Source organism: Corvus moneduloides, chromosome 3 (genome assembly GCF_009650955.1).
Source record: "Corvus moneduloides isolate bCorMon1 chromosome 3, bCorMon1.pri, whole genome shotgun sequence".
Classification (NCBI taxonomy): Eukaryota; Metazoa; Chordata; class Aves; order Passeriformes; family Corvidae; genus Corvus; species Corvus moneduloides.
The window spans coordinates 50771450-50784304 of NC_045478.1; the positions used below are offsets into that span (position 1 = coordinate 50771450).

At 35.9% G+C, this 12855-nt stretch overlaps 1 protein-coding gene across 2 annotated transcripts in view; it reads right to left on the bottom strand.

Moving 5' to 3' along the window:
- HS3ST5 (heparan sulfate-glucosamine 3-sulfotransferase 5) overlaps nucleotides 1-12855 on the bottom strand; it is a 200752-nt gene that overhangs the window by 136505 nt on the left and 51392 nt on the right. The window lies entirely within an intron of this gene.

The window sequence follows — 12855 nt, forward strand, 5'->3', positions numbered from 1 at the left end:
CTGCTTTAAGCGTAACTTCAGATGAAATAAGGAACTGCTTTCTCCTGTTGGAGACTGATACATAGACCTGCACCATATATTAGACCAGTAATATTTGACCTCTTAATTTATGCCTTACTCAGTATTCTCTGGTTTGATGCCTTTCTAAGCTGTGAGATTTTTACTTTTCCAACAGATCTCACAACACCAAAAATTCGATTTACCCACGAAACACACATACTAACAAATACAGCCCTTGGAGTGTAGAATCCAACAGAATTTATTTCAAGTCACACCAGGTACGGTTGAAAACTGCCAATTATTTAATGTGAAAACTTTGAACATTGTTTTTCCTTCAAAATATGACTGGATAATCTATCTGTATTTAAAGACCAATAGGGTAAAACTCTTCCTATGGTGTGGGGAGGACAGGTGGCTAGATATAATTACATACACAACTTTACAAAAACCAGAATACTTAAAAGCTTTAGATTTCCATTCCTTCAATGATTAAGAAACAAAAATATTGATCAGAGTAACAGAGATCACTCTTCACAGAGAGCACCAACTGCTGTTCATGGTCTCAGCAGAAATCAAGGACCTACAACAATCTCTGCAATGCACCGTTTCCTCTACTCTCTTTCACAGGAAGAAAAGTGCAATTTGCTTCAGAATTAGTGACTCCTTGTTCATAACTGTTGTATTGCTTTCTATTCCATGTAGAAGTGAAATATGCCCAGATAATTTACGTGAATGTACTATGAATCCTAAATACCAACAGTTGCAAAAAAGACTTTGTTGATGTAATTGTAGGTATCTTGTAGAAACTAAATTGCCAAAAAAATCAATGAGTAATTTTCCAGATACAACTAGAAAACTGAAATGTATGCTCTGACCAACAGACTGCATTTTGACCATGCAGTGGATTTTAAATAAAAGATTAAAAGTTTAATATTCTTTTATCGGTGATCCTGTCAGAGGAGAAGAATGCTGTAGAAGAATAGAAGAAGACAGAATTCTTCCTTTAGTCAATACTTGCCAAAAAATGAGATAACGCAGTGTGAAGCAGACAGCAAAATTCTCTCTCTTTTTTAAGTTAATCTTCTGCTTGTCACCCTTATTACAAGGTTTACCCATTTACAAACTAAAATAAATGCTTATTGTTTTAGACTACAGGTAATATAATTTAAATCTCATTTGTACATAGCAAATTAAATAAGTTCTAACAAGTGAACAGGATGAACAGGAAAGTCAGATATTTTCTCATGGGATTTACCTTACTTTTCTGTTCCATTTTTCACTGATAGTCCTTGTGATATAACCATAACACAGAACAATCTGTCTTTCACATGCCACTGTGAATTTTAACATTTTCATTTAATTTCATGATTAATTTCAATGTTAGCTATGAGTTTGATAAGCAGGTAGTGGTAGAATAAATACAGATTTCTAATGAGTATACAATTGACAAATACATTAAAAAAAAGGCATTACAGTTTTGTTTCCTTGCTTGTTTTACCTAAGAACAATGTTTGTAAAGTTAAATTTTAAAAAAAGTGTACCTCCAATGAATCATCCCAGAGTTATCTTTCAGATGATGAAAGAAATTTTCTGCTGCCACCAATACATTGGCTCAACTTATTATCCTGACTTGTACTTTATGTCATCAGAGGTACCAAGCTATTATAGAAATGACTTTAGAGAGCAGGCTGAGAAAATGGAGTGGGGGAACTTTGTCAGGTTTTGATGCCTCTGGACTTTGACTGCATCTACAACAAATCAATTACATGGTCCAGTACGGATCTAAAGTCTGAAAAGACTTGATTTAAACTACTTACATCTCATCTCTGGAGACTGGGATGTGAATCTGATTCACAAAAAAAAGGAGAGTGAGTGATTTTCCTGTGAAACATATTACAGGCCACCTGAGTTTGGAACTATATTCTTTTAGACAAGTCCCATATGGAAGCAGATATCTTTGATACTGGACAAGAAAAGTGATGTTGCAACTGTTCCAAGGAAAAAAGAATTCAATATTTGGGATTACTCTGTCCCAGTAATGCTTAGCAAGTATACACAAGCACTAAAAATTTTCACACCAATACATCCAATTCAAAGTATGTCTAGCTTGTTTGATGGGATCAGCTTGATTAAAGAAGACAGAAGTTTCCAATTCTAATTCAGGTGTTTTGGAGGAATGCAATTCACCTCAGTTACATATTCAAAGACATCAATATATGTGTGACAAAGCAAATGAACATTTATCCTATGCCCTCAATTTAAATTGGACATTTAAAATTATGTAAATAATACTCAAACTAACTTTATCTAGATTTTTTAAAATCTGACATGAATTTAGAAATAATTCTTTTTTTTTTAATATTACATTTACAAAATGTTTATTTTATATCCTTCAATCAAAAGCAAACCGAAATATCTAAATGTGTTGATATGTTTATTGTAAGTTTATTATGACTTTATAGGAAAAACCTCATTTTTTAAAACATCATGTGAGATCATGTCATAAACTTTACTAAATCATTTCCCCACTGTTCTGCAAGAACAAAATTAAATAAAGTCTCTTCTTCAGAAAAGTGTGCTGATTTCTGCTCATCTTTCTGTTGTCAGACTGGCATCATATTAGTCAATATATTTGTGACAATATTACAGTCTTTGGCCTTCCAAGAATTATCTACTAGTAAATTCTCTCTCTTTTTTAAGTTAATCTTCTGCTTGTCACCCTTATTACAAATACACTTAATAACTCTTTTTTTTTTCTGAGAGAGTGGTTTTTATGTTCTTCCTAGCTGTAGCTCTGTATACAGTATCTCTGTGGTCTTTGTTTTATTCCTACATTTTGTTGGTGGCAATCCAATCTATTTTTCTCTTTTGTTATTTTTTCTGCTTATATGGCAGTCAATAAACACCCTTGGATTTAGTCATATTGGTCCCTTTCTCTATTTCCATAAGAGTGGAACAATTTGCATCTGTACTTTTAAAATTACTTGTTGAAAACTGCCGGTTCTGCCTACCTCCCTTCCCCTTAAGCTTACTTCTCAAATCTCAGTGTTTGCCCACTGCCTGATCGTTTGTTGTTTGTTATTCTGCTCTCTGGGCTCTTTTCTGAAAAGCTGTGAACTCTGTCAATTCACTGTCATTCTCATTAATGTTGTCTCCAGCCCTCATAGTACTAGTGAATATTTTCCTGTTGGCTGGAATCAGTCCAGAAAAATGTCTCTCTCAACTATCTTCTTGAAGATTCATACTGAAGTCTTCTCACAGACACATTCTTAGAAACTGCTGGACATCATATCCCTGCAGCACTCTCTACCCGCAGCCAAAACCCTCAACTGCCAGTGGGTAATTCTGCCACGTACTTATGAAAAATGCTCGCAAAAAGTTTTATCCATCTGGTCTGTATTGGGTCTGCAGTCTTCTAGGGATCTAAGTCTGAAGTCAATATGTGAAGTACTAGACAAGAAATATATATCCCTTGTTCCACTGTCTGTCCTTGGGCAAATTAATCTTTTATTGCAATATTTATGCAATTTGAATTAAAAGGGGTAATTGGTATGTCTCTCATACCAATGACATCATATTTTATTCTTTTAATGTTCTTTTTAGCTCCTTTTCTTTATTCCTGTATAATCTGCTCTAGTATATTTTTGATTATGTTTGGCTTTCAGTAGACTGAACTATTATCATCCTTCATGATCCTCTTATGAATGCATTCTCATTAAATTTTTCCTTCTTGCATTTCATTCTTACCTTTGGGCTTCCATTCCTCAGGGCTCTCTGTCCTTTAACCTGTATACCTCTTTTCACAAGCTTTGTAAAAAGGTTCCTTTTTTCTTTTTCTTCCCTGCCCCACTGCTCTTGGGACTTCATCTCAGATAAGGCAAACTGAAGTCCCCTGAGGGCACATCCAGTCTGCAGGTGTCTACATATCGTTAGATTATATACTGGATTTCACATATTTTCAACAGGTCTAGGTTTTTATGTCTCTTAATGTGGAAGCCTGTCACTTTCCCTTACAGGCTATTTCCATAAGTTAACTTTCCTCAGAAAACATTTTAGTTTTCTTCCCTGCTGCAATATTTGAGTTCTGAGATAAGATAAAATGCAATCACTTGTAGTTTTAATATACTCCGTAGTCAGAATGCTCTCATATTTTTACACACTAGACAACCACTTCAGCCACATTTACATGATTTTATGACCTTTAAATTTGATTATATTTGTATTTGTTTGACATTCTCACAGTCTTTTGAACTCTGAGATAATCTCAGCAATACATTTTATCGGAAGATTCCAAGTCAACTGAGTAGTCATTGGATCATCAATAAAAAAATAATTAGTGTTACTAGGAGTACTGATTGTTTGAAATGCCAAAATATATGCATGTTCTAAAACTAGCACATGCAGTATGGTCATCATAAATTATGACGAGAATTCCCAGAAAATGTTGCAAAGTTTTGGCGTTTTTAATGTGATTTACCCATCCCTAATAAGATGCCAGCAATAAATACCACTCCAAAGATGGCATTTTTTATAAAGCATAGACCAAATTCTGAAGTCTTGACTTGGTTTGAAGGAGAAATACTGAGTTCAGAACCTAGTTCCTCAGTACATTTGTGATGTTAGATACAGTATACCTGTGAGACTTGTTGTATCACCTAACATTTTAAGACAAACTGGAGTGGGTATTACTAATTATCAGAACTAGAAAAGATTTTAAGATTTTTTAATTATGTAGATATTCTTAAATGTACTTTTAATTTTCAGGTTGTTGTGAGGGGCGTTTTTTATTTCATCTATAATGTAAAATATTTATAGAGACCCAGGACACCAAGCAGTTGGAATGAGTAAATTCAAACATACATTTGATTCAAATTAAATTATTTGCCTGTAAAAAATTATATCTTTCTCTACATGAGTCTTTATTTTGAGATAAGTTTGAAAATTCAGATATCAGAGAGAGTGTCTGACGAATTACAGGGTACTTTTCATCAGAATCTTGTCCCAGCCCCACTGCTGGTAAAGTGAGCAGCAGACTCTGCTATACCTTTCTCAACAACTATGTGCAGTGCAGTGATTGACACTAGGAAAAGGCCACGTTCCTGAGCTAAATACAGAAGAAACAGACCAGGAACTTCTTGAAGACAGACCCTTAGTCTCAGAAAGATCTTCTCTCATCCAGCATAGCAGAGTCTCATTGCAGATCTTGTCAGGGTAAGGTAAAATGGACTCTTTTGTAAGTAGCAACTTTCCTCTGTGCTACTACAAGGAGTATTAAACTAAAATGGAATAAGTAATATGAAATCGACTGTTATTTTTGCCAGTTTTCAATCTTGTTTCTATGTCCTCTGCTTTCATTACTTTATTTATTCTATTCAGAACTCCTTTTGGCTTTTAGTTTAAAATATCAAGGATCAACTTCTCTTAAAATTATAAACAGCACACTTCTTGTCATTCTTCATGAGTACATAAATTATTGAAGGGTCTCTGTCGTGGTGCAGCTTTCTAGTTTACTCTTATTTCTTACTAAAATTCATTGGCAATTGCAAATCATGTTTCTCTTTAATCTTCATTCTCTTCTCTCATACATGTGCATTGACATGTTGACATAAGATATATCTATATAATACACATAAATCCTTTCTTGTACTTAGCTATTGCTATTACATTTTCTGATTCACTCTAATTGACATTCAAAAGAGCAGTCTAAAAAGATATGCTAAACACTGCATGAATCAGCTTTTAAAAGTGTTCACTGTACCCAAAACAATAACTGCTGTATATCATGCTGGGGGCTGGAAATGACAAATACTTTGTTATTGTTCTTTTTGTAGGCTCAGAATAATTAGCAGTTGATTAGACTTAAAAAGGAAGGTTCAGAGATTTCTTCTAGATACAGATAAGAAAAAAATATTAAAGGAATAGAGTATAATTCTAAAGGCCCTCTACAAACTATAGGTGCTGCCTCGAACTTTGCATAAATCTGGTCCTGCATTAAGAAGAACCCAATCAGATTAGGCAGCAAAATAAAGAAAAAAATATTTTAGCCAGTCTTTTATATACTGATACTCAGAAAACCTACTTAACTAAGAAAGTACATATGTTGTATTTCTGTTCAATATCTAAGGAAATTCATATTGTCACGTGATTGGTGTTTTAAAGTATAAAATGTCAGATTAGAGACAATATATCAGTACTCTTTGGCTGTGCAGATTAACTAGGAATCCACTTTTATTAGCAAGCAATCACAATGACTACAGTTGACTTGTTTCAACAGCCCTGTAGCAGCAACTAGGAAGAAGGGATCTTACTATTCTGCAACACTGAAAGAAACATTTCTCTTCAAATATACAATGAAGAGTAGCTTGAAAAAGAGACAGTGATGTACACTTGCATTGAGGGACAAATCTTAAAAATTTATGGATAGTCATTATAAACAAAACATTTTTTAGAAGGAATGTTCTTGCATCGATTAATGTTTTAGGGCATATAATAATAATTAAGGCAATGGAACAATTTGTTGCTTTCAGGGGAAAATTCAGACTTTGAATTTAGTCAGAACAATATGACAATCCTAAGCAGAAGTGGACTTTGTTTCTGAAAGTTATAAGCTGACAGGGGGATGTTAAATGAGCAGTTCACTACGCGAAAATTGTGTTTCTTCCAGTATAAATCCTACTAGAAATAATACGGTAGAATATACAACTGGATTTGAAACTGATTTTCTTTTCTTACTACACGATGCAGTATTGCCATAGAAAAATACAGCCTAAGTACAGATTCCTTTTTGTAAATTCAGCAAAAATGTCTTCACTATCAATATTTCAACAAGGTACACATTATTTTTAATCTTATCATATGTATAATCGGTCTTAAAGAAGGCAATAACTCTGTAGGTTGAGCAAACTGTAATACCAATCTAATTTTAATAAAAACTTCAAAAGGGACAAATAGTAAATCAGTGACTATGGCTAGATATTGGTTTTCAAATGTACAGTCCACTTTTCTTGAGCTTGAAAACAAATGTGAAATATCAGCCACATAAATAATGATCATAACCTTTTACTGTTGAGGCTGCCAACATGAAGCTAAATAGTAAGAAGAAAAGAGACCTTAATTAATCATTCATGCAAGATTATGCTGTTATATGTATCCTCTGGTATATGCATTTGTTTCGTTTTGATTAAAATTAAGTAGTCTAAACACCTGGACAGAGGTTATGGTTCCAGATGTTTAGGAATATATGAAAAAAACTTTAGAGAAATAGTGAAGAAAGAAGGCTAATATTCCACTAAAAAATGGAATTGAGGGGAAAGGAGGATTTCCAGATTTGGTCTCTGCAAATTACTCCTATTTTTAGCACAAAAAACTGTATAAAAGTTCCAGCATCAAAGTCCAGATCTACCCTGCTAAGGCATTCTTACAGTAAGATGCTTTAATAACACTCTAAGTGAGGTGTTTTTCTGGCACTTGTCCTTTCCTGATGGCTTGTGTTGTTTCTCCTCTCTCCAAACAGGTCTAACAGGATGAGGGAGGCCACCCACCTACCAAGACCACAAGTGGAGAATGAGGAGATGCTGACCTTTATCTCAGGGACAGACTTGGGCTCAAACTCAAATCTGTCACTGACTTCAGGGAAAGAAATAAGGCAAGGTTTGCCCCATATTTTTTTTCAAACATTGCTATATATGTCTTATATTCTATTTTTTTCTTTGGCTGTTTTGTGTTTTTGCCTATTTTGCAGTTAGTTTGTTTCTGTTAGACTTAAGGAAAATGAAGTTCATTTTATTGATTAAAATAATGACCCTTTCTAGAGTCCTTTTATTCCAGTGTGAGTACTTACTAACTGTGCTGAGTTTACTTGAATTCAATGGGTCTAGTCAAAAAAATGGGAATGGAGCATGACTGAATTATGGTGCAACCCAGCAGTCACAGCTTTACAAATCCTGAGGTTTTGCTTGTGAAAAGCCATGTGGATAAGACACCATCCTTGGCACATGCTTTATTTAGCACAAGGAAGAACACCATCTTGATATTTCCTATGGTGTAAGGGACTTTAAAACCACTCTGATGGGACAAGCTACACACAGTGACAGTGAAGTTTCCTGCTCCTGCCTCCACCCATAGCACAGACTCAGCTGCACAAACAATTTGCTGAACCAGGGCAGCCCATTGACCCAGCAAAAAACGGGCAAGTGCATTTTTGCCAGGTTACTGAGCATAGTGGAAGCACTGGGAGGCTGGGGGCACACTAGAACTCATCCAAGGGAGGGGGCAAGACAAGTGGAAAAGGGGGCAAGGAGTAACTGAGGCTGGACAAAAGAGAGGGAAAACAGAGCAAGCAGATAGTTTGGGAACTGCACCTTTCATGATATCTATGCAGTTACATTGGTTCAGCTCCATCATCTTTCTGCCATCTTTCATCCATCATAATATGACCTCCTGACTACTTGCTATTTTAAATTCAACTTCTGATCGGGAACCCACTAGGAAAGCAAGTAAAGAGCTGATCTTGTGATGATGACCTGCAGACTGTAGTTTAACGTTAACTCTGCCATTTTTAACAGCCCAAACACGATTCGTCTTCTCTACGTTTAGCCATTCATTCTAGTTGCCCCTAGGAGATTTGTCTCCTCTCAGTTATGCTGATTTAGCTCTTCACATGGCTGACCTCTAAACTGGACTTGCAAAATGAAGCACTCAAAAAGTCTAGTCTTTAAATAAAAACATGCCATTTCATCAGTCTGATTTATAGTCAGGGCAAAAAACTGCAGAATTGGCATAAATAAATGTCAGGGCTCAAAGGGAGACAGGAATGCATGACCACTTGTGGGGAGGGAGGGAGGGAGACATCTAACATGTGATATTCTCCTGACAGAATAGGAGCATGAAGAAACTACTGGCTTAATTCAGGCATTAGTTTAGACTTGTGAATGGTGTGGACAGGCAGCAGATTAGACCGCTTAGGGAGGCTGTGTAGGCTTCTTTGGTGAAGGTTTCTAAGAACAGATTAGACATGAGCCTGTCAGGATGTGCACAGCTTATCTGAGCTTGGGAGTTTGGGTACTACGACTTTGTTTTCTACCAGTTGGTGGATTGTTCTGAAACATTGTCAATGTCTGGTTATATCTATATTCCCAGTATATCTTCAAAATTAAGAAAAAAGGGTTTTTTAATGTAGTTTTGCTGGAAGTAGCAAAAATGTGTTAGAATGTTGCATCTTTTTATGGATTCCATATCTTCATGAAGACTCCTTTTAGCAAAGGGATAATAAAGCCATTAAGCAAGAGCTACTTATTCTTAAAGCAAAAGGATCTAAAATGTTTTGAACTTGAATATCCACATTTATGTGTACTTGGCTTATGTCAATGTCAGTAGTATTGAATTGTGGAAACTCACTGTAATTAAGCAGGCAATTTGCTATAGGCTGTCAAACAGCAGCTTTACAGAGCTGAGTGCACTGCAATTATTAGGTGTGATACCGGGTGCTCATTCCAGGTGGCTTGGAGCTGAATTACAGGCTCAAAGTGGAGACAGACAGTTCTTGAGAAATCAAGGTACTTTGGAGACTCTCAGATATACATATTTGAAATACTCAAAATGAACACCGTAGGATAGGAGAGTCAGCCATTTCAATGTTTTATCTGGAGAGGTTTGAGCTAATTTGGATGTACACTCCACCTTTCACAGCTGTCATATAGGAGTTTATCAAGCAGATGAGAATGCCTTGTTGGAAAAGTTAATCCTTTTCCAGTTAGATTTTTTTCTCTAGAGACCAAATCTTTATTTAATCAATAATTTATTTATTTATTTAAACAGGACTTATTTAGACATGTGGAACAGAATGATGGTGCATCAGGGGATGTTCAGATTGGACATGAGAAAAAGGTTTTTCACTGAGAGGCTGGTCAGTCACTGGAACAGGCTCCCCAGGGAAGTCATGGTGAACGCCAGCCAGAGTCCAAGGAGCATCTTCAGGATGTTGTTACTCACATGGTTTAGTTTTAAGTAGTCCTTTGAGGACCAGTTAGTTGGACTCCATGATCCTAGCTGGATCCCTTCCAGCCTGAAATATTCTATCATTCTATGATTATCATACAAGTAAATCTGGCCTGGCCACTTGAGCCTGCCTTGCTTTCTTAAAACACAGTTTCAGGAGTTCTAGGTTTTTAGGAGTTATACATGAATGTCAAATCAGCCAACTATTTAAGTTTAGACTTTTTCCATATAAATGATGGATGTAATTTCATATCCTTTTAGATATTAAGAACACAAACACAAAAATAACTTGGATATTATTGATAAATTATGTGATGAAAAAGAAACACTTTCCAGATTTAAGAACTGCACAAGCATCCTCATGCTCCATATTTCTTATATCTTACCTAAAAGTACAGACTTTCACTTGCAGTATCATATTCTTGTTTACTGAAACAGTTTGTACTAAGTGAGAGACTGAAAGATTGAAAGACAAAAGGAAACAGATTCATAAAGACAAAAAGCATAAATACTACTCCTCAGGTGTTAGATGCCAAGGGGAGGGAAAAAAAAAAGAAAGGAAAGAAAGGAAAGAAAGGAAAGAAGAGAAGGAAAAGAGGGAGGGAGGGAGGGAGGAAGGAAGGAAGGAAGGACGGAAGGACAGAAGGACGGAAGGAAAAGAGACAAAGAAAATAAAAAATATTGTAAGTGGAACAGGATTATTTCTCCAGTCTTCTCTTGTGTGTACAGCATTTTAAAAAGCAACAGCATATTATAAATTTGTGCCAAAGCTACTAAGCCATTCAAAAGATTCCATAGAGAGCTGATCGATTCTTTTTATGTCTTCTGCATACTTATTAACTCTACAGCTATTAATCAGGTCATAGTCTGAAATTTGTTCAATATCAGAAAACATAATGTTGCCTAATACTTTCTGTTGAAAATCTTAATTTCTGTTGTTTGTAACCTCCCCAGATTTGAATAATAGGAGCTTAGAGCCTTCATCCTAGGTATCTGTCTCGGAATGAAACATTTTGGTAAGTTCCAGCCCTTTGAAAGAAAGAGACTTGGGAAACACCAATGCTAAAATAAACACTGAACAAACAAATAGAAAAAAAAAAATAATGAATGCCAGTGGAGAAAATAAGTTTTTGGATTTAAGAGTCCCCAGTGTTTCAGGAGCAAGATCCCCAAATATTGTACAAATATGAACTTAGTGTCAAAGATGTGTCTTTTACTTTTTCTCACACGAAAACAAATATTTTCATGGGAAACAACAATCAATACTCATATACTTAGGTTAGATTTTTAGCTTTTCTTTTCTTTTTTTCTTGATGTTCTTGTTCTCTTTTGGCATTAACCAGCTTTAGATAGTGGTGTGGGTCATTCCAAGCACTGATCTGAGCTTGTGCCAGGAGCTGGCATCCCAGTCAGCTTGGTGGGAGAAGGCCACCTAGCTCAGGTGACAAGTAGGTAAGAGGTAGGTACCCTTTGTGCTTGGGCATGTGGTGATGGAGGAGCAGCTGTGTGGCAGGAAGAATGAATGTTTGGGGCTGAGGAGGGAACCTGAACAAATGATAGGGGGATGGAACAGCAGGATGTCAACAGGACAGCTTAGCCAGAGGAATAGGAGACAGGATGAGGAGAAGGTTTCAGATTTAAATGCATTAAATCACTAGGATTTACTGGGCATCAATGGGCCTCAGAGGTATATTCAACAAGAATAGCTGGAAAACCAAGCATGAAGCAGATGTGGGGCCAGGAGTCTAAGATGTTAAGAGAGGAACAGGATAAAGAAGTTGGAATGGGGTGTCCATGACAATCTTCAAGCTGAAGATGCTGAGAAAGAAGCGAGAAAGGGAAGAATGAGATAAGAAAAAGAAAAGCTAGATGGGTGAAGAGGTAGGTAAAAGGCATGTGGTCAGGGAAACTGCTGTTGGAGAGTGTCTGAGAAAGACACATCACAATGCAATAAGATGTGGGAATATATCAAGACAAGAGAGACTAACAAGTTGCACTAAGAGAAAGAGAATGAGATGGTCTAGAGAATAGCATCCAGAAGTCTGGAAGGATAGCCTGAAATAGCTGTCAAGGTGATCTGTGAAATCACCTGGCAATTTGTGCTTCTTTCTCCTGTAACACTGATTTATAATGATCATAGCTGTATGTTCCAGAGTGCTATAGAACTGTAAGTTCTGTAGGGCTACAGTGGTCTCACTATCTGCATATAAATAAATATTTCCCCAAGTAAGAAAGGAATATGAAGTGTCTCAGGTCTGCTGAGGTATGTTCAAGTGTCTATCTGATGCCATAAGATCAATTTTTGAGGGATGCAACATATTATCTTCAAATTTTATTTCTGTTTTCTCTTTTAATAAGAGCCTTGTCTGGTTTGGTGACAGACCTGCTGTAGAATGACTCTGGAACATGAAGAGGAGAAGACTGAGAGCTGCTTTTGTTTCGCTTCCTATGGAAGATGGAAGGTGCTTAGGGATAAGGTAAATGATTCCAGAAATGGAATAAAACATATTTTAATGGTAAAGCCACTCTGGAGATATGATTAAGTCACAGAATTTGTATGTGAATATCTGAGAATTTTTAAATCAGATTAATCTTTGCTCATTTTTTCCTTGCTCACATTATCCTGGTGTCAGATTTGCAGAAATTCTGACAGTAGCAGGTGCAAAAAATGTTGAGTTTTGATTAATCAAACTGCTGTATAATGCTGCAAAAGATCTAGTTTTTCAACATCTCAAACAGGGCTTCCTAAATCAGTGGACAATTTTAATCTCCTCATGTATAAATTTTCAACCTGTAAATTTGAACTAATATTTCACATTTTACAGGACTTTGTGAAGAATAAATACTAATATTTGTGAA